This window comes from Canis lupus, chromosome 30 (genome assembly GCF_048164855.1).
Source record: "Canis lupus baileyi chromosome 30, mCanLup2.hap1, whole genome shotgun sequence".
Classification (NCBI taxonomy): Eukaryota; Metazoa; Chordata; class Mammalia; order Carnivora; family Canidae; genus Canis; species Canis lupus.
The window spans coordinates 29,890,055-29,912,933 of NC_132867.1; the positions used below are offsets into that span (position 1 = coordinate 29,890,055).

The 22,879-nt window shown below is 39.9% G+C and overlaps 1 protein-coding gene across 1 annotated transcript in view; it reads right to left on the bottom strand.

The window, feature by feature from the left end:
* Positions 1-3,091: 3,091 nt before the first annotated feature.
* Positions 3,092-22,879, bottom strand: part of KRTAP11-1 (keratin associated protein 11-1) — a 104,759-nt gene continuing 84,971 nt past the window's right edge. The window contains exons 3-4 of the transcript XR_012021295.1: positions 10,992-11,070; positions 3,092-4,121 (exon numbers count right to left, since the gene is read on the bottom strand). The gene's annotated coding sequence lies outside the window, so the exon portion shown is untranslated. The remainder of the gene's footprint in view (positions 4,122-10,991; positions 11,071-22,879) is intronic.

Below are 22,879 nucleotides of genomic sequence, written 5' to 3' on the forward strand. Positions count from 1 at the left end.
TAGCAAAATGAGCTTGGATGCTGTGATCCATTATGAAAGGTCAGTTATATTTAAGAATGCAACACTTATTTCTGTTCACATTTTGCCTTGTGTGACCATTTCTCACGACGAAGGTAAACCCAAAGAATATGAGCTCAGCAAAGCTAAATCTATTCCAATTCAAATGTTTAGGAAATAATCTTGTTTTATTGGTGAATAAGGGTCTGGATTCTTTGAAAGTAGAAAAAGAAAATGCTGTAAATATCAAGTCCTTGTGCTTATTTTGTGTTTTATGGACAATCATAAAGTCCAACAGTCAAAACTAATTATTTCAGTCAAACATCTATCTCTCTATTGCGATGTCACCACTCTCATTTCTTTGATAGAAGGACTTTTTACATGCAATGATATTGATGGAACTAGAGAGTATAATGCTTAGCAAAATAAGTCATCAAAGACAAATACCAGATGATATCACTCATATGTGGAATTTAAGAAACAAAACAGACAGCAAAGTGGGAGGGGAGAGAGAGAGAGATGCAAACCAAAAAAAAAACAGACTCTTAACGATAGAGAACAATCTGATGGCTACCAGAGGGAACGTGGGTGGGGCATGGGAGAAGCAGGTGATGGGGATTAAGGAGTATGAACTTGTTGTGATGAGCACTGGGTGATGTATGCAAATGTTGAACCATTGTATGGTACCCCTGAAACTAATACTACACTGTACATGAACAACTAGAATTTAAATTAAAACTTAAAAAAAAGAAGAACTTTTTACAGGTAATGTTCCATAAGTAAATATGGTTTCTTTCATTCTACAAACTGATTACATGCTGTGAGGGTTTAGAGTTGGAGAGACTCCAAAGATAAGGTCTATTTTTCCAAATTCAGTTTTTAACAAAAGGAATGAATTAAAATGATGAAAGTCTGTGTCTATATAGCTTCCAAGATATATATAAACTCTACATCAGCTAACCCAGAAAACTCGAACTATATTGGTGAGGTGATGGCCCTCACTTTTTCTTTCTTTAGATTTTATTTATTTTTTTCATGAGAGACACAGAGAAAGAGGCAGAGACATAGGCAGAGGATGAAGCAGCCTCCCCATGGGGAGTCCCATGAGGGACTTGGTCTCAGGGCCCTAGGATCACAACTTGAGCCAGGGGCACGTGCTCAACCACTGAGCCACCCAGGCATCCCAACAGCCCTCATTTTAATGCGGCAGTTGGGTGGTTCCTTGAAACACTGAACCTCTGATTCTCCCACACAATGCCATGGGAACCTGTAATTTGGATCTACTGCCCCCTGGTGGCAGTGGTACTTTAGCGACTCAGTCTGAGCTGCAGAACCAGACTTGCCCCCGGCTCTCAAAAAAGTGGGAAGAACAATTGTCCTAAAGAACTTGTTTGGAATTTGGATTTCCAGAGCAATCCTCTCCCACTACCACCATGAGATACTGGAAATCAATATTTTTAATGAACATCTCAAGTGATTCTCATGAATAAATCATCCTGATAAATTCCCAGCCAGCCTTTCAGGAGGTTTCAAGGAATTTGTCTTTGCTTGGCTATGTGAAATGGCCCGGAGCTGCTTATCTGCCGTGGACAGGCATGTGCGGTGTCAGTCACAGGTGGCCTGTTTCCTTTTACTCTGGGTGACAGAGATAATTAAAGAAAAAACTTAGTTTGTGTTTTCCATTCCCCTGTGTTCTGTTTCTTTTCTCAGGACATACCTGAATAGAAAAGGAATAATAGGGATGTAGCCAGGCATCTCCCCAGAGGCAAAACCCACCAGAGCAGAACCATGAGTTTGTTTCCTACTCACTCCCCTTTTGCTTGTTTTCATTTCCTATCTGCTTTTAGACATCCCCAGAGAAAAATTCCCAGCCAAGTATTGGATCGTTATTTGTTTTTATTTTAAATATTAGTAATAATCAGGGCACCTGGGTGGCTCAGTGGTTGAGCAACTGCTTTCAGCTCAGGGCAAGATCCAGGGGTCCTAGGATGGAGTCCCACATGGGGCTCCCGGTGCATGGAGCCTGCTTCTCCCTCTGCCTGTGTCTCTGCCTCTCTTTCTCTGTCTGTCACGAATAAATAAATAAAACTTTAAATAAATAAATAAATAAATAAATAAATAAATAAATAAATAAATATTGGTAATAATCAATATTCATGGAAGGCTTACTGTATGCTAGATTCTGTTCTGAACCCTTCACATGTACTATTTTATGTTTTATCACTGTACACAGTGAGAGGACTTACTATGCACTTTTCTAAGCACTTAGCACGTATTAATTCATTTAATTTTTACAGTGATCTTATGATGTGGGTATTGTGATATTTCATAAGAACACTGAAGCCAGGGAGTTTAAATAAATTGTTCACTGTCACATGGCTAATAAGCAGAATCAAGCTCCAAAGCCATGCTCTTAGCGACTTTGCTGAAATGCCTTTGATATGTCATTAATACTTGAAAGGGCTTCAGCTTATAAAATGCCTGAGATCACTTTGTTATTTTCTTGAAGAACACATCAATAAAGAAAGGCTAGTTTTGCTGCTGTAACAAACCACCCCAAATCTCAATGCTTGTTAAGATCAGAGGCTTATTTCTTGCTCACAGGACACATCTCTCGCAGGTTGGTGGGTGTCTTGGATAGGCATCGTTCTCATTCACAGACGCAAGTTGACAGAGCCTTCGTTATCTAGAATCCTGCTGACAGGGGAAGAGAAAGTGGTAAATCACGTGCCAGTTCCCAAAGACTTCCGCCAAATGCCATGCACTGGCTTCACAGTCTTCTCATTCTGTAAAGTCAGTTCCAAGCCACACCAAGCTTCTCGGTTCCTGAAGTACAATGCTACATACCCAGAAGCAAGAAATCCATAATTCACAGAACAGCATTAATGTCTTCCACAGAGAGCTTCTATTCCTCCTGACGCACATGAAGAAATTTGTAAAACATATTTTAATGTTTTTAAACACATTTCCCACAGTTTAGAAGATAAGATGAACACAGAAGTAAAAAGGGTTTTTTTTTAAGACTAACATAATTATACAACCATAGAATTAAAATAGCATAGTTTACTATTTTATTTTGATTATAAGAGTATAATTTAAAATAGTTCTGATACTGGGCAATTTTAAATATACAGCTTTCTAAGCAATTCACCGTCAGTCTTCATGTGGTCGTAAATTGCTTGATATTTCTAATTTTTTCTCTTTCTCTTCTTTCCTCCTTATCGGCCTGGCCACTTTGTAATCTAATTGAGGGGACAGTTGTCATAAATATTAGTTTTATGGGATCCCTGGGTGGCGCAGCAGTTTAGCGCCTGCCTTCGGCCCAGGGCGTGATCCTGGAGTTCTGGGATCGAATCCCACATCAGGCTACCTGCATGGAGCCTGCTTCTCTCTCTGCCTGTGTCTCTGCCTCTCTCTCTCTCTGTATGTGTCTCTCATGAATAAATAAATAAAATCTTTAAAAAAAAAGAAATAGTTTTACAAAGAAAACCCCTCAATACCAACTGATTTGGGAAAAAAGAAATGAGTTCTACTACCAAATTTCATTTTACTTATTTGAATGTGTATATTCAATTTAAGGAAAAGAGAAAATGAATCAACACAATAGTGTCTATGAGGGAGAAATGAGGAAGAAGAGGCATGCTTGACATAGTCACTCGGATATTTAATGGGCATGTTTATCAGACAGGGATGCTCCACTTCACAGACTTTCTGTTCCTACAGAAATCATCTTTGTATAGGTTCCAACCTATGTCAAGCTGGTATAAAATAATAGTACTTGCCTCATTCCATCATCAGACATCTCATACCTCCCATCCAGGGACTTCACCTTTCGCATCTAGGAAAGATACTGGCAAGCCTATGTGGTGCCCAGGCATGTATATAATCTGGAAGTGTAGGGGAATCAATGTTTCTATTTGATCCAGAGAGATGAGAGTCAGGGGATATAGGCTTCCCATCTGCTCTGCAGATGGGATGTCCTAACAGTTAGACATCTTCTTGGTGAATGGTTCCATAGAATCAAGCACAAAGTTGTATTTAGCTGAGGTTGACTCAGTAACACATCCTGATTGGTACTATCCACACCTTCTCTGCTTCATCCTCTTGCCCCTCACTGCTGTTCTCTGAAAAATAAGTAATGCATAAGCCATTTATCTGAAACTGTTTTCTGGAGAACGTAGACCAGAACGGTAGCTCAAAAAATTGTCTAAAATAATACCTGTTTTGAGAAATAATTCACATGATAACATTTACTCTTTTAAAGTGTGCAATTTAGTGACTTTTGTATATGCAGATTTGTGCAAACTTTCCATTTCACGACTATCTGATTTCAGACATTTTCATCATCCTATCATCCCAAAAAGAAATCTCATAACCGAGGTGCCTGGATGGCTCAGTCAGTTAAGCATCAGCCTTTGGCTCAGGTCATGACCCCAGGGTCCTGGGATAGAGCCCAAGGTGGGGAGCGAGGGGAGGAGGTCTCAGCTCAGAGTCTGCTTCCCCCTCTCCTTTGCCAGCCTCTCTGCCTGCTTGTGTTCTTTCTATCGAAATAAATAAATAAATAAATAAATAAATAAATAAATAAATAAATAAATATTAAATCTTTAAAATACACACACACACACAAATATTTTTTAAAAAAGGAAATCTCATAACCATTAAAAGTCACTCCCCATTCACGGTCACTAATCTAAGTACCTGAATAGTTAAGTCATTCAGGGCATGTCACATAAATTTAATCATATAATATGTATCCTTTTGTGTCTGGCTTCTTTCTCTTAGTGTGTTTTCAAGTTTCCATGTTACAGCATGAGTTGATATTTCATTCCCTTTTATTGCCAATAGCATTCCATTGTAGGGATAGACCACATTTGTTTATTCATTCATCAGTTTTGACAGATATTTAGGTTGTTTCCAATATTTGGCTACTATGAAAAATGCTGCCATGAACATTCATGTACTAATGATTTTAACATGTCAAAACTTGAGCTCCTAATTTTCTCCTACATCCCTATTCCTTTCCTGGTCTTTCCTATCTCATAAAATAGCATTGCCATCTAATTGCTCAGAACAAAAACTTAATTTCTTTCTTCATTATAATTCTTTCATCCCACCTGTCAGTTCCGTCTCCAAAATACACCTCAAATTCATGCACATTTCTCCTTTCCCATCTGCTATCACCTAGTCAGGTTGCCACCGTCTCTACTCAGGATTCCTGCCATAGCATCCTCACTGGGTCCCCTTCTCCCACATTCACTCTTCTTCCAAGGAATTTTCCTTAAACATCAACTAGTAGGACATTTTCAAAATAAGGTGTGTTTTACCCTAGTCAAAAAGCCTTTAGTGATTTCCTAGTGCTCTTAGGGAAACAAAATTCAAACTTCTTAAGAGGTCTGATTCTTGTCAACCTTCTGACCTCACTTCATATTACTTTCCTCCCGTCCTGTCATCCAGCCACAATGGATCCTCATTGTGTGTCTTCCTCACTAGAATGCCCTGATGGGAGGCACTTTGTCTTATATGTGCCTGATTAACACATAGTTGGAACTCATTAGGATATCTTAATCTCTTCAGTGAAGGAATGAATAAGATGGTTGTTGGAGTGTGCCATCAAAGACCAGCATGCTATCAATAGGTGAAGGCTAAAAGGAAAAAGGTACTTAGGAGTAAGGAATATCACAGGCAAAGGCAGAGCAGGATTGTCTTGGTTTGTTTGGGGATCAATGAGCTGATCCATTCAGATGAAGGACTGTACTATGCAGGGAATTAAGAAGAAAATTCTGGCAAATGAGTGTCAGTGTTAGAGAAGGGATAGCCTTATGTACTTGACAGGTGTGGGGATAGATAAAGAGCTGTTACTAGAGAATTTAATTGAAGAAATGATGTGATTAGACCTGCCTTCTTGTGAATGATAGGTTGCAGGAGAGAGCTATGGAGGGAGGGACAGCTATTAGTATTCCATTGAATTGTTTAATTCAAAAAATAATTGAGAATCTGAATTAAGCTGGTAGCAATAAAAATAGGGTAGGAAGACAGGGTTGAGTGACACTGTAGAGGAAAACTGTATAAGACTTATTTAGCAATGAATAAGATGTCACCATGAAGGAAAGAAAAGAACCCAAAGACTCACTCCTGGCACAGGGCAAATGCACATCTGGTTATGGCAATAGGGAAGTCAGGAGGAGGATGTTAATTTTGAGGCGTCACTTGTGCCAAGGAAGTGATATAGTCATACACCTCAGAGATATTGCAGATTCAGTTCCAGACCACCACAATACAGCAAATATTCCAGTAAGATGAGTCAAATGATTTTTTTTGGTTTCCCAGTGCATATAAAAATTACGTTTATACTATACTGCAGTCTGTTAAGTGTTTAATAGCATTTTGCCTACAAAAACAATGTACACACTCAATTAAAAAATATTTTATTGCTGAAAATTGCTGGAAAATGCATCATCAGAGATTTCTGCAAGTTGTAAGCATGATCACGGATCATCATAACAAATATAATGATTATGAAAAGATTTGAAATATGGTGAGGATTAGCAAAATGTGGCACAGGGACACAAAGTGAGAAAATACTATTGGAAAATTGGTGCTGATAGATTCACTCGACACAGGGCTGCCACCAACCTTCAACATATAAAAAAACCTATGTGAAGTGCAATAAAGTAAGGCATGCCTGTAATTAAATCTTGAAAATAAATAAGAATAGCTTAGAAGAAAAAAAAGCTAAATGAAACAATTGTGCCTTTGACTTCCTTAAGGTAATACTTCAAATGTTGTGGGTAAATAAGATCCACCAAATGAGGGCACCTGGGTGGCTCAGCGGTTTAGCACCTGCCTTTGGCCCAGGGCGTGATCCTGGGGTCCTAGGATCGAGTCCCATAATCGGGCTTCCCAAAAGAAGCCTGCTTCTCCCTCTATGTCTCTGCCTCTCTCTGTGTGTGTCTCTCATGAATAAATAAATAAACAAAATCTTAAGGGCAGCTCAGGTGGCTCAGCGGTTTAGCTACCGCCTTCAGCCCAGGGCCTGATCCTGGGGACCAGGGATCTAGTCCCATGTCCAGCTCCCTGTGTGGAGCCTGCCTCTCCCTCTGCCTGTGTCTCTGCCTCTGTGCGTGTGTGTGTGTGTGTCTCATGAATAAATAAATAAAATCTTTAAAAAAAGATCCCTCAGATAAAAGAAAGACAGAATAGAACATGTGGAACACCTGTTTCCAGGGGGATGAGGAACAAGGGAACTTGGAGATGTCAGTCAATAAGACTCAGAGAGTAGCAGAAAGCCAATATGTGCTATAATAAGTGGGAAAATTCGTGGTCAGAAAAGTCACTGGCACCTAATGCTGCAATAGAATCAAGGAGGACGAGGAATGAGACCACTTTGCTGAATTTGGCAAAAATAGTTACTAATGATCTCTGAGAAAAAATATTCAGTTAAAGGGTGAGAATCTGCACCATAAGTGATTAAGAATGGCAGCACTAATTTTTATTTATTTATTTATTTATTTATTTATTTATTTATTTATTTATTTATTTTGGAGAGAGTGAGAACACATACATGATGTGGAGAGGGCAGCAGAGGGAGAAGAGAGATCTGCTCAGCATAGAGCCCCATATGGGGCTCAATCCCACCACCCGGAGATCACAACCTGAGCCGAAATCAAGAGTCAGATGCTTTACCAACTGAGCCACTCAGGCACTGCCCTGGCAGCACTAATTTTAAGAAGAACTAAAAAATGTAGACTATCCTTCACAGATGGTCATCAAGGCAGGGAAGAAAAATGATGAGAAAAGATAGCTTAAATGGTAGAAGGATCAAGCAGTAGTTTCTGCTATTTGTAGGGTCTTTTATATATATATGATGTAAGACATCTGAATGTTAGAAACATTAGTCCAACTCTTGCATTTTATACACACGGAAAATGAGATTCAGGAAAGAAAGTGTCATACCCTTGTTGCATTGTCTGTGCTGATCTGAGCTTAAAATCAAAAAGCCTTTGTCCTTTTCCATTACAGACTTGAATCCAACCAGTTTCTCAGAAAAAATTATTGGTTCCTTTTGTGCACCTTCCCTCCTGTAGTGGGCAGACCTAAGGTGGCCCCATGACCCCTGTCTCCGGATATTCACACCTTTGAGAAATACTTCTCCGGAGTGTGTGTGGGACCTGGGACTTGCACAAAATAGAATGAGTAGAATATAATAAATGTATAGAATATGATGAATAAAATGGATAGAATATGATGTTTTGTAATATAATGACAATGACAGGACGTCACTTCTGTGGTTATATTACAAAAGACTAACCTCTGTCTTGCCAAGAGATCTTGCTGGTTTGCGGGAAACCTAGTTCCATGTTGCAGAGACCCACATTGCAGGAAACAGGAATCCGCTTCCAGCCAGCAGCCAACAAAAGAGTCTAAGGCCCTCAGTCCAATGCTACAAGGCATTGAATTCTACCAACAACTATATGAATTTGGAATTGGATTCTTCTCTAATCGAATCTTGAGATGAGAATGCAATCCCAGCAGACACCCTGGTTGCAGCTTTCGGATGAGACCCTGAAACACAGAAGCAACAAAGCTGTGCCCACAATCCTGACCCAGAAGAACTGGGATAACTGTGTGCTGTTTCAAACCACTACTTGTGGTGATGCTGTTACACAGCAAGAGAACACTAAGATGCGCCTCCCAACACACACGCACACAGATCCAGTCTGCCACTGTCCAATAGGCTCTGAAATATGTGCAAATCTGTTCACATTTCTCCACCTCCACCATAACCAGCCACCAACAGGCAGTATCTTTTTGCTCTTTTTTTAAAAAAAGATTTTATTTATTCATTCATGAGAGACAGAGAGAGAGAGAGAAAGAGGCAGAGATACAGGCAGAGGGAGAAGCAGGCTCCATGCAGGGAGCCTGACATGGGACTCAATCCCGGGTCTCCAGAATCATGCCCTGGGCTGAAGGCAGCGCTAAACCACTGAGCCACCCAGGCTGCCCATCTTTTTGCTCTTTACTCACTGCTTCAAACTTGAGGTGAGTTACTCTTCTGCACATTTCTTGGCATAAGAAAGAAAAGGCACAGGCCAGCTCACCCATTTGCTCCTAAATAACTGTCCTCTCACCTTTGTGCTGGGTTATCAAAACTGCTCCCATTGTCTCAGCAGTCCAGCACACAGCCAACCCTGGCCACTTTCTGTCTTTAAAGAATTCTATATTTCTCCTCTCCTCTGATGGTGATCTTTTTATTTTTCCAGGATTGTTATGATTTGTCCTCTTCTTAAAAAAAAAAAAAAAAAAAAAAAATCTTTTCAGGGCACCTGGGTGGCTCAGTTGGTTAAGCATGTGATTTTTTTTTTTTTAAGATTTTATTCATTTATGAGAGAAAGCTCGAGTAAGAAAGCACAAGCAGAGGGAGCAGCGAGCCTGATATGGGACTCAATCAGGACTCTAAGATCATGACCTGAACCAAAAGCAGATGCATAACTGACTAAGCCACCCAAGCACCCTAAGTGTTCAACTCTTCGGCTTAGGTCATGATTTCCAGGTCATGAGATGGAACCCCCCTATCAGGCTCTACACTGAGTGTGGAGCCTGCTTGATTCTCTCTCCCTCTCCCTCAGCCCCTGACTGGTTCGCACACCCACTCTCTTTTTCACTCTCTTTTTCTTAAAAAAAAAAAAAAACTCTATCATTTCTAGGGATATGGAGGAGTAGGAGGTAGGCATCTGTGTGTAGTCTGTCATTTTGATACAAAACCCCTTCCAGAATAATTTTTACTGTATTATGCTGCCTCCCCCAAAATCCATTTGTAGATATTTTTCTTGGAACTGAATTTTGGCAGGGACTTTTTCATAATGGTTCCTGCAAGCACTATGCAGCCACTACAAATTATATTTATGAAGAATATTTAATGACATTGCCAAATCCTCACACAACAATGATAACTAATAACATGGTACGAAACCTGTATATTGAGTCTTCCTCCTAGTTGAAACAAAATTTAAAACCATATGATGTCCACAAGAATGATATCCACAGAGAAATAGAAAGGGGGGCTGAGAACAGATCTTGGAAAAGCATATGAGACTGAGAGGAGATGCAGAGGGAGGGAAAGCTGATGTGGAAAGGGGTGGGGGGGTAACTAAACAAGGCTATGGACATCTTGGAAGGCTTCCTGGAGTAGGATACAAGTAAGCTGATTCTTAAAGAACTAGAACGGGGCCTGAGCAGAAGGGACCCAAGAGAATTGAACAAAGGAACAACAGATCAAGGGAACAATGGAAGAAAGAGGAACATGAGAAAAGCGCTAAAATGTTAAGCATTGAGACACTGGCATCATAGAACCTGACCCACAAAAGGGCCCAATAACAATTTTTAAAATATATTAATAAACTGGTGCTAATTTACTAATTGGTAAAGGAAAAAAGAAATTATTCTGAATATAATCAATATTATAGCATTTCAATAGCAGCCGGGTGATACTAACGCTGAACTCTCTTAGGAGCCTGTCCTAGAGCCCACGGCCCTCTGCAGACAGAGCAGTTATCACAGACCCCACTCACAGGAGCCACACAGCACTGGGCAGTCTTCAGTCAATGAGCTGTCCTCACAAGTCAGCTAACTTTGAACTAGCCCTGATCTCCTTGTCCCTGTATCTCCATAGGCATCATATAGATTGTAGGACCAGAAAATGTTAGCTCTCCAAAAGCAATCCATAAATCCTTATTAAATACCTTTACTTTAACTCACCTAGCTTTCTGAGTCTCTGATCCATCTGTTAAAGAAGAGGTTGTCCTAGAACAATTGTCATGATATTGTCCCTTGCTATCCCTTCTCCTATTTTTCTCCATTCCTCAGCTAGTGAACAACATAGCATTGGGCTTTAGCCAGGACTGAAAGATAACTGTTGGCTCATTTAGTCTAAAAATATCCAATTTCCCCAGTTTCCCAAGAGGAGATACAAGCTAATTTAAAATACAACAGGGTACCTGGCTGGCTCAGTCAGTAGAGAATGGGACTCTTGATCTTGGGTCGTGAGTTTGAGCTCCACGTCGGATGTAGAGATTCCTTTAAAAATAAAAATTAATAAAAATAAATTAATTAATTAAAATTAAAATTAAAAACAACAGATTATCAGAGTTCCTAAATGTCCCAAACAGTAAGCCCTAGGCTACCTTGCAGTGATTGGTCTTGTGACTCTGCATTCTTTCATATGAATCAACAGAACACTCTTGCAGTGCCCACAACTACATCAAAACTGTAAGAATTTTCTTACACCAGGCTTGACACCTTCCATAAAATTGAAGTTTGACAGAAAAATTTGGACACTTCAAAACCAGCATCAAATAAGTAAAGATTTTTTCTAAAGAACCCTTAAAAGATTAAAAAAAAAAAAAAGGTTTGGTTTACAATTCAAAAGAAAAATAATCATTAAATGTATTTAATCATACAGTAAACAAATATTGATTCAGCATTCTTTGTGTACAAAGTACTTTCCTAATCACTGTTAGGAATATCAAGATTAGAAGTACAGTCACAATCTCAAAGAAATTTGTGAATGGGATGGAAAGGGGGCAGGGAATGAAGGAGATAGATCAAAATTCTGTTAATATGTAAGAACACCAAGTAGCATTAGAAAATTCACTCGTCTAAGTTGAAAGTGGGGGTGGATGCAAGTCAGATTAGTGACTTGAAATTCATGAAAATTGTTTGCAGACAGGGCAATGAAGGATGGCATGATGATACCTGTGATGTAAATAAAAATAAAGATAAAATATCACTTCTATAAACTAGAGTAACACAAGTAGCAAGTCCAGAAAAACTTGATCTTTGAAATAATACTAATAGTTGGCTTAATGAACCCACAGAGGAATAGAGTATTACTATGAAGCCTGAAGAAGCAAGCTGTCTTCGGAGGTCTAACAGAAAACTGAAACATCTCCTTACCAATAAAACCATACTTACTTTTCACTAGTCCCAGGCAAGTTGCCCAAATGTTTTTGAGATATAGGCTGTTTTCATCTTTTCTTTGCTGAGCACTCTCTCATGGCATGGATAGAAAAGAGAACTGTTCCTACACAAAGAATCTGAGCACTGGATTAATATATTATAGCTTTTTGAGATGTCTTCCAAAAACCTATAAAATTCAGATTATTCCCTAAAGCAAGGAAGTAGAAATATCACTATTTCATTCGGCAGGAAGAAAGGTAGAGATAGAAGTAAAAAGGGAAAAAAAAGCTGAAATTGTGATCATTTGTCAAGATGAAGACCTGGATTTTCTTCTTTCTTTCTTTCTTTCTTTCTTTTTTCTTTCTTTCTTTCTTTCTTTCTTTCTTTCTTTCTTTCTTTCTTTCTTTCTTTCTTTCTTTCGATATATTTATTTAGAGAGAGAGAGCAGGGGAAGGGCAAGGAGAAAGAGAGAGAATCTGAAGCCGACTCCCTGCTGAGCCTGAAGCCAGATACAGGGCTCTAAATCACAACCCCAAGATCATGAACTGAGCTGAGGGATCCCTGGGTGGCGCAGCGGTTTGGCGCCTGCCTTTGGCCCAGGGCGCGATCCTGGAGACCCGGGATCGAATCCCACATCGGGCTCCCGGTGCATGGAGCCTGCTTCTCCCTCTGCCTATGTCTCTGCCTCTCTCTCTCTCTCTCTCTCTCTCTCTCTCTCTGTGACTATCATAAAAAAAAAAAAAAATGAGCTGAAACCAAGAGTCAGACACTTAACTGACTGAGCCACCCAGATGCTCCTGGAGTTTTTAATTTTTAATAATTATGATTTTACCTTCCCAACACAAACACCTTCTGGCTGTATTTGGAGCATCAGTAGAGTTCCCATAGACCCAAGAAGTCTTTCTGACAGACTCATTATTACTAATATTAAAATGGACCCCAATAACAATTAAAAAATGGTTATTTATTGAACACACTATAATGTCTGTCACTCCTCTAAGTAGTTGGTATGCATTATTTCTTCTAATACTCACAAAATCCCTGTAAGGTACCTACTAGTACTATTCTCACAGTGCAGTCAAGGACATTAAGGAATACAGAGGTGAGATAATTTGCCAAGGGTCCCATAGCTCTTAACCATCAGAGCCAGGAGTTGAACCCAAGTATTCTAAAGGAATGATAAAAAGAAGTGATGGGATAAATAAGAGTCTAAAAATATATATATTTTAGAACAAAATCAAGGTTAAAATTTGAGTTGGGTCACATGAATCTGTATTTTGTATTCTGACTTTATTGAACTTTTTAGCAATAAACAGTGGTTTAGCAAGAAGGAATAGAAGATGGGGATTGGTGAATCCCCTATGTCTGAATTCTAGTGACAAAGAAAGGAGTTAAGGATGGCAAGAGATGCTGAGCTACCTCAAAAAAGCCTAATTAAATTGAAACAAAACAGATGAACACAGAGGGAGGGAAGGAAAAATAAAATAAGATGAAAATTGAGAGGGACGTGAACCATAAGAAATGCTGAACTCTAGGAAATAAACTGAGGGTTACTGGAGGGAAGGTAGGTGGGGGGAAAGGGATAATGGGATGATGGGCATTAAGGAGGCACTTGATGTAATGACCACTGGGTGTTATGTGCAACTGATGAATCCCTAAATTCTACCTCTGAAACTAATTTTTAAAAGTCTAATTAAGTTGAGTAACAGTGGTATCTAGATAAAACTGGATTGACATATAAGTACATAGGGAAGAGGAAAATAGCCTTCTTTCATTGTGCAACTTTCATAGTAGAAGAACTTGCTTAATACTGCAAATGACTAATAATGTCATCATTGGGAAAGCAAAATGGCACAACTCTCATGCAGGATTATTTGGCACTTTCTCGCACAATTTCACATGCATTAACTTTTGACTCAGGGATTTCCTTCTAAGTATCCATCCCAATGATGGGATGACAAAAAATTAGAAATGACTTATGCACAAAGCAATTCACTGCATCATTACTTGTAATGTAAAATATTGGAAACAACCCACATATCTACCAACAGTAGACTGCTTGAATAAACTATGCTTCATCCATATAATTTGGTAGCAAGCAACTTAAAGAATATGGGGTAACAGCTCTATGTTCTCATAGGGAGTTGTATCCAAAATTTACTAAGGAAAAAAGATCACTGCAGAGTATTGTCATTATGCTACATTTTGAGTAAGAAATGGGGATTTACAAGGAATTTATCCATATTTGCTTACAATTTGAATTAGAAATATCAGAAAGAAATTCATTACATATTTTTCTCTTTAAAAAATATTTCCTGGCTCCATCTACTAAAAATGTCTACAATGACAGATCAGTAGCAATGAGGACACATAGTATCCAGACTATGTGCTCTTAGCACCATTTTGTATCAAAAAGAAAGAAATTCTAAAGAAAATGACATTCCGGGTCCAGAACAGGAAATGTACAAAATGAGCCTGAGACATCAGTCCCACAGGGAAGGAGTAGGAAGCAAAGGAGGGTGGAGAGGAAAGAAAAAAGGAAGCTGGAGTTGTTACACACTGACTTCCTTGTATCATTCCAATCTGTTCATGCAAGAGTTCAACAGCTCCCCGCAGTTCCAGGGGAAAGAAAGCAAGCACTCAGTCCCAGAGATTATAGGGACTGGTGTATGGCAACATGCAGAGAGACATGAGGACATCTGCTATTTAAAGTTAAATGATTCTTAAAATTTGTTTTAAAATACTTAAGCCAAGAAAAATGAGGGAAGATAAGCAATATAATATAGGCAAGTGTTGATCATTGTTAAAGCTATGATGGGTACAAGAATTTAAGAGTGTATATATTATTAGTCTCTAGTTTTGTGTAAGTTTTATATTTTTCATAATAAAATTTAATAAAAAATAATGGCACTAACCACTATTATATTTTATTTATTATTACAAGAATCCGTTGACTTCTGAGAGTTCCATCTCTTTCATTTGCCTTAAGTATTGAGGCTTCACAAATATTCCTCAGCTTATTCCCCTCACCATTAATAAAGTAACAGATGAAAATTACATAATTCTACATTTCTATGCTACACACAGGATTTGAATCTGATTGAAACAGTACTTTTATTCTGACTCGACCTAAATATCTAACTCCTATTAAAATATTTAAGCTAAGAGAAATATAAAGAGAGTGTACTTAAGAGGAAAAAAAAAGAGAGAGAGGTACATTTATTTATGTTTATAATGTAGGAGAGGAAAGTAAGAAAACATTTCAGAAAGAAATTTAGAATGTCAGACACCAAAAGGAGAACTCTGTAATTCATTAATAATTTTTATTTTTTTAATTAATTAATTTATTTATTTTTTATTGGTGTTCAATTTACCAACATACAGAATAACCCCCAGTGCCCGTCACCCAATCACTTCCACCCCCCGCCCTCCTCCCCTTCTACCACCCCTAGTTCGTTTCCCAGAGTTAGCAGTCTTTACGTTATGTCTCCCTTTCTGATATTTCCCACACATTTCTTCTCCCTTCCCTTATATTCCCTTTCACTATTATTTATATTCCCCACATGAATGAGAACATATAATGTTTGTCCTTCTCCGACTGACTTACTTCACTCAGCATAATACCCTCCAGTTCCATCCACGTCGAAGCAAATGGTGGGTATTTGTCGTTTCTAATGGCTGAGGAATATTCCATTGTATACATAAACCACATCTTCTTTATCCATTCATCTTTCGATGGACACCGAGGCTCCTTCCACAGTTTGGCTATCGTGGCCATTGCTGCTATAAACATCGGGGTGCAGGTGTCCCGGCATTTCATTGCATCTGTATCTTTGGGGTAAATCCCCAACAGTGCAATTGCTGGGTCGTAGGGCAGGTCTATTTTTAACTCTTTGAGGAACCTCCACACAGTTTTCCAGAGTGGCTGCACCAGTTCACATTCCCACCAACAGTGTAAGAGGGTTCCCTTTTCTCCGCATCCTCTCCAACATTTGTTGTTTCCTGCCTTGTTAATTTGCCCCATTCTCACTGGTGTGAGGTGGTATCTCATTGTGGTTTTGAATTGTATTTCCCTGATGGCAAGTGATGCAGAGCATTTTCTCATGTGCATGTTGGCCATGTCCATGTCTTCCTCTGTGAGATTTCTCTTCATGTCTTTTGCCCATTTCATGATTGGATTGTTTGTTTCTTTGGTGTTGAGTTTAATAAGTTCTTTAAAGATCTTGGAAACTAGCCCTGTATCTGATATGTCATTTGCAAATATCTTCTCCCATTCTGTAGGTTGTCTTTGAGTTTTGTTGACTGTATCCTTTGCTGTGCAAAAGCTTCTTATCTTGATGAAGTCCCAATAGTTCATTTTTGCTTTTGTTTCTTTTGCCTTCGTGGATGTATCTTGCAAGAAGTTACTGTGGCCGAGTTCAAAAAGGGTGTTGCCTGTGTTCTCCTCTAGGATTTTGATGGAATCTTGTCTCACATTTAGATCTTTCATCCATTTTGAGTTTATCTTTGTCTATGGTGAAAGGGAGTGGTCTAGTTTCATTCTTCTGCATGTGGATGTCCAATTTTCCCAGCACCATTTATTGAAGAGACTGTCTTTCTTCCAATGGATAGTCTTTCCTCCTTTATCGAATATTAGTTGCCCATAAAGTTCAGGGTCCACTTCTGGGTTCTCTATTCTGTTCCACTGATCTATGTGTCTGTTTTTGTGCCAGTACCACACTGTCTTGATGACCACAGCTTTGTAGTACAACCTGAAATCTGGCATTGTGATGCCCCCAGATATGGTTTTCTTTTTTAAAATTCCCCTGGCTATTCGGGGTCTTTTCTGATTCCACACAAATCTTAAAATAATTTGTTCTAACTCTCTGAAGAAAGTCCATGGTATTTTGATAGGGATTGCATTAAACGTGTATATTGCCCTGGGTAACATTGACATTTTCACAATATTAATTCTGCCAATCCATGAGCATGGAATATTTTTCCATCTCTTTGTGTCTTCCTCAATTTCTTTCAGAAGTGTTCTATAGTTTTGAGGGTATAGATCCTTTACATCTTTGGTTAGGTTTATTCCTAGGTATCTTATGCTTTTGGGTGCAATTGTAAATGGGATTGACTCCTTAATTTCTCTTTCTTAAGTCTCATTGTTAGTGTATAGAAATGCCACTGATTTCTGGGCATTGATTTTGTATCCTGCCACGCTACCGAATTGCTGTATGAGTTCTAGCAATCTTGGGGTGGAGACTTTTGGGTTTTCTATGTAGAGTATCATGTCATCGGCGAAGAGGGAGAGTTTGACTTCTTCTTTGCCAATTTGAATGCCTTTAATGTCTTTTTGTTGTCTGATTGCTGAGGCTAGGACTTCCAGTACTATGTTGAATAGTAGTGGTGAGAGTGGACATCCCTGTCTTGTTCCTGATCTTAGGGGAAAGGCTCCCAGTGCTTCCCCATTGAGAATGATATTTGCTGTGGGCTTTTCATAGATGGTTTTTAAGATGTCGAGGAATGTTCCCTCTATCCCTACACTCTGAAGAGTTTTGATCAGAAATGGATGCTGTATTTTGTCAAATGCTTTCTCTGCATCTAATGAGAGGATCATATGGTTCTTGGTTTTTCTCTTGCTGATATGATGAATCATATTGATTGTTTTATGGGTGTTGAACCAGCCTTGTGTCCCGGGGATAAATCCTACTTGGTCATGGTGAATAATTTTCTTAATGTATGTTGGATCCTATTGGCCAGTATCTTGTTGAGAATTTTTGCATCCATGTTCATCAAGGATATTGGTCTGTAATTCTCCTTTTTGGTGGGGTCTTTGTCTGGTTTTGGAATTAAGGTGATGCTGGCCTCATAGAACGAATTTGGAAGTACTCCATCTCTTTCTATCTTTCCAAACAGCTTTAGGAGAATAGGTATGGTTTCTTCTTTAAACGTTTGATAAAATTCCCCTGGGAAGCCATCTGGCCCTGGACTCTTGTGTCTTGGGAGGTTTCTGATGACTGCTTCAATTTCCTCCCTGGTTATTGGCCTGTTAAGGTTTTCTATTTCTTCCTGTTCCAGTTTTGGTAGTTTGTGGCTTTCCAGGAATGCGTCCATTTCTCCTAGATTGCCTAATTTATTGGTGTATAGCTGTTCATAATATGTTTTTAAAATCGTTTGTATTTCCTTGGTGTTGGTAGTGATCTCTCCTTTCTCATTCATGATTTTATTAATTTGAGTCTTCTCTCTCTTCCTTTTAATAAGGCGGGCTAATGGTTTATCTATCTTATTAATTCTTTCAAAGAACCAACTCCTGGTTCTGTTGATCTGTTCCACAGTTCTTCTGGTCTCGATTTCATTGAGTTCTGCTCGAATCTTTATTAACTCCCTTCTTCTCCTGGGTGTAGGATCTATTTGCTGTTTTTTCTCTAGCTCCTTTATGTGTAAGGTTAGCTTTTGTATTTGAGTTCTTTCCAGTTTTTGAATGGATGCTTGTATTGCGATGTATTTCCCCTTTAGGACTGCTTTTGCTGCATCCCAAAGATTTTGAACGGTTGTATCTTCATTCTCATTAGTTTCCATGAATCTTTTTAATTCTTCCTTAATTTCCTGGTTGACCCTTTCATCTTTTAGCAGGATGGTCCTTAACCTCCACGTGTTTGAGGTCCTCCCAAACTTCTTGTTGTGTTTTAGTTCTAATTTCAAGGCATTATGGTCTGAGAATATGCAGGGGACGATCCCAATCTTTTGGTATCGGTTCAGACCCGATTTGTGACCCAATATGTGGTCTATTCTGGAGAAAGTTCCATGTGCACTTGAGAAGAATGTGTATTCAGTTGAGTTTGGATGTAAAGTTCTGTAGATATCTGTGAAATCCATCTGGTCCAGTGTATCATTTAAAGCTCTCGTTTCTTTGGAGATGTTGTGCTTAGAAGACCTATCGAGTATAGAAAGAGCTGGATTGAAGTCACCAAGTATAAGTGTATTATTATCTAAGTATTTCTTCACTTTGGTTAATAATTGATTTATATATTTGGCAGCTCCCACATTCGGGGCATATATATTGAGGATTGTTAAGTCCTCTTGTTGAATAGATCCTTTAAGTATGATATAGTGTCCCTCTTCATCTCTCACTACAGTCTTCGGGGTAAATTTTAGTTTATCTGATATAAGGATGGCTATCCCTGCTTTCTTTTGAGGACCATTCGAATGGTAAATGGTTCTCCAACCTTTTATTTTCAGGCTGTAGGTGTCCTTCTGTCTAAAATGAGTCTCTTGTAGACAGCAAATAGATGGGTCCTGCTTTTTGTCCAGTCTGAAACCCTGCGCCTTTTGATGGGGTCATTAAGCCCGTTCACATTCAGAGTTACTATTGAGAGATATGAGTTTAGTGTCATCATGATATCTATTCAGTCCTTGTTTTTGTGGAATGTTCCACTGAACTTCTTCTTAAAGGGGAATTTTAAGAGTCCCCCTTAAAATTTCTTGCAGAGCTGGTTTGGAGGTCACATATTCTTTTAGTTGCTGCCTGTCTTGGAAGCTCTTTATCTCTCCTTCCATTTTGAATGAGAGCCTTGCTGGATAAAGTATTCTTGGTTGCATGTTCTTCTCACTTAGGACCCTGAATATATCCTGCCAGCCCTTTCTGGCCTGCCAGGTCTCTCTGGAGAGGTCTGCTGTTACCCTAATACTCCTCCCCATAAAAGTCAGGGATTTCTTGTCTCTTGCTGCTTTAAGGATCTTCTCTTTATCTTTGGAGTTTGCAAGCTTCACTATTAAATGTCGAGGTGTTGAACGGTTTTTATTGATTTTAGGGGGGGAGCTCTCTATTTCCTGGATCTGAATGCCTGTTTCCCTTCCCAGATTAGGAAAGTTTTCAGCTAGAATTTGTTCAAATACATATTCTGGCCCTCTGGCCCTTTCGGCACCCTCGGGAACACCAATTAAACGTAGGTTTTTCTTCCTCAGGCTGTCGTTTATTTCCCTTAATCTATCTTCATGGTCTTTTAATTGTTTGTCTCTTTTTTCCTCAGTTTCCCTCTTCGCTATCAACTTGTCTTGTATGTCACTCACTCGTTCTTCCACCTCGTTAACCCTCATGGTTAGGATCTAGTTTGGATTGCATCTCATTCGATTGATTTTTAATTTCTGCCTGATTAGCTCTAAATTCTGCAGTCGTGAAGTCTCTTGAGTCCTTTATGCTTTTTTCTAGAGCCACCAGTAGCTGTATAATAGTGCTTCTGAATTGGCTTTCTGACATTGAATTGTAATCCAGATTTTGTAACTCTGTGGGAGAGAGGACTGTTTCTGATTCTTTCTTTTGAGGTGAGGTTTTCCTTCTAGTCATTTTGCTCAGTGCAGAGTGGCCAAAAACAAGTTGTATTGGGAAAAGGAGAAAAAGAGAGGAGAGAAAGAAGGAAAGAAAAGAGAAAGAGGGAAAAAAAAAGGAAGAAAAAAAAACAAAAAAAAAGAAAAAGAGAGAGAAAAAGAAAGAAAGGGGAAAAAAGGGGGTGCGGGAAGGAAACAAAACAAAAAGCAAAACAAAACAAAACAAAAAGAACCACGGGGGAGTATCTTCTGATTCTGTGTACTTTAAGTCCCTTGACTTCCCCTGGAACTTGTCCATCTAGCTGGTCTTCTGGGGGAGGGGCCTGTTGTGCTGATTTCCAGGTTCGCACTTGGGGGAGCTGCTGTGCCCCTGCCTGGTGCAGGGCTCAGTGGGGGCTGTTTACCCCGTGAGGCCCCAGGAGGAACAGTCCCAGTGGCGGGGCCAGCTCTGCAGCCCTGGAGTCAGCTCCCGCAGTAGCTCCAGAGCTCTCCGTCTGCAGGGCCTGGAGGCTCCGGGTCGGGCCGCTGATGTGCTCAGCTGGGGCAGGAGCGTCCTTGCTGTCCTGGGCCCTCCCGGCCTCTGCCTGTCCCGGGGGCGGGCGGGGGGAGGCCGGATCCTGGGCTGTGTCCCGGCGCCCTGTGCCCTGGTCTGTGCTGTTGGATTCGCACTCCCGCCCCGCAGCCCCCTCCGCGGAGCCGCCCCGAGACCCCCCGAGCTGCTCCTGCCCCGCAGCCCCCTTGCGGAGCCACCCCCGAGCCCCCCGAGCTGCTCCCGCCCCGCAGCCCCCTCCGCGGAGCCGCCCCCGAGCCCCCCCGAGCTGCTCCGGGTCCCGCCGTGCGCGCTGCAGCCCTTAGGGAGCTCGGCGCACTCCCCCGGGGCGCAGGTGTCTGTTAGTGTCCCCGGGAGCCCGAGGGCATCCCCGCCCTCCTGGGTCCTGCTCCACCTCCCTGCGAGCCCCTTTCCCCCCGGGAAGGTCGGTGCAGCTCCTGCTCCTCCGGGACGGGGCTCTCCTGTCCTGGGGACTCTCGCCCCGGCCTTAGCCCGGCTCCTCGCGGGGCCCCTCCCCCTTGGAGGCCTTTTGTGTCTTTCTTTTTCCCCGTCTTCCTACCTTGATAGAAGCAGGAACTCTTCTCACTGTAGCATTCCAGCTAGTCTCTCTTTAATTCTCAGGCCAAATTCATAGATTTTCAGGATAATTTGAAAGTTTTCTAGGTAATTTGGTGGAGACAGGTGATTTGGAGACCCTACTCTTCCGCCATCTCGCCTCTCCTCCCCTCATTAATAATTTTTAATACCCGTAGTTTCTCTTTGAAAAATTGAGGCAAAATGGCATCCTGTGCTATAAGAGTACTTGGACCTGTGTCAATGACTAGGGATCCTTTCTGAGGGGTATTTTGTATGGAGTGTGAGAAATTAAAATCAGTATCTTACCATTAAATGAAAGATTTCCTTAAAATACGTTGGCTTCTACCAATGAATGATGAACCATCTGAGAAATTTAAAAGTTTAACAAATTTTTTTTACAATGGCTTTATTTTATAAATAAGTGAATAAATGTTAATTTAATGAACAGTCCTCCAGAGTCAGCTATCATAATCGCTGAATTATAGAAACCTGCCTTACATTTTAAAGTTTTTGCTATCTTTAGCAAAAAACTCAGGAACTTACACAGGCATAATAGTGTGACATGGTATGTTCTAACACTTAAGTAAAGGATAAAGATTTTTCATTTAACTTTCTAATATTCCCAGAAACACTCTTCTGGATGTTATCTCTTAGTAGAAAAACTGATTAAATAGTCGACAACAGTTAATAGGTTATACTTTTTACATATTTGGCATGTACTGTTCAAGTCATTTGTTCACTTTTGAAATACTATTCTAAGAAATACTGTAGTCTTATCCTTTTATTTCCTTTCAAGGGAATATGAAACTTCTAAAACATCTTTCCAAGTAAATGATTGAACTTTGAGGAGATATTAACAAATGAACCAACACATCTGTTCAAACAGGAAGCCAAAATTTGTGAGCTCTAAATCAGCTTGTGAGGGGAAAAAAAGAAAATCTTTCTTCTTCACATTTGATGAAGAAATATCAGATACTACAGTGAGAAATTACTGAAAATCTTATGTCTATCCTGCAATATCACAATGACTTCTAATACCTCTGCCTCCAGACTCTTTCCTCTTCCTACCCGTCCTTTAATTTATTCAAATATGTCTTTGTAAAGCCTTGCATTATTATGTTATTTGCAGGTTCAACACCTATCATTGGTTCCCCATTGCTACTAAAGTCTAAACTTCTCATTAGCTGCTAAGCCCCATCAGAATTTATCCCCAGCCAGACTTTCCAAGCAAATCATCCATTATCCCTCTTCCTTCCTGTGCACCAGGCAGCCAGAATTATTACCATTTCCATATGTTCATTGCTGATTCCTGCTCTAAAAAATTTAGTTCCCACTGACTCTGCTTACTGGAAGGCCCCTTCTCTAAACTCATCTCTGCCTTTGAGATGCCCCCACTTAAATCATAATTCACTTAAATGCCACTTCTATGAAAGTAACCTGACCAATCCAACATAAATGATTTTGCCAAGCTCTTTGGACCACTGTTAGAACAAATGT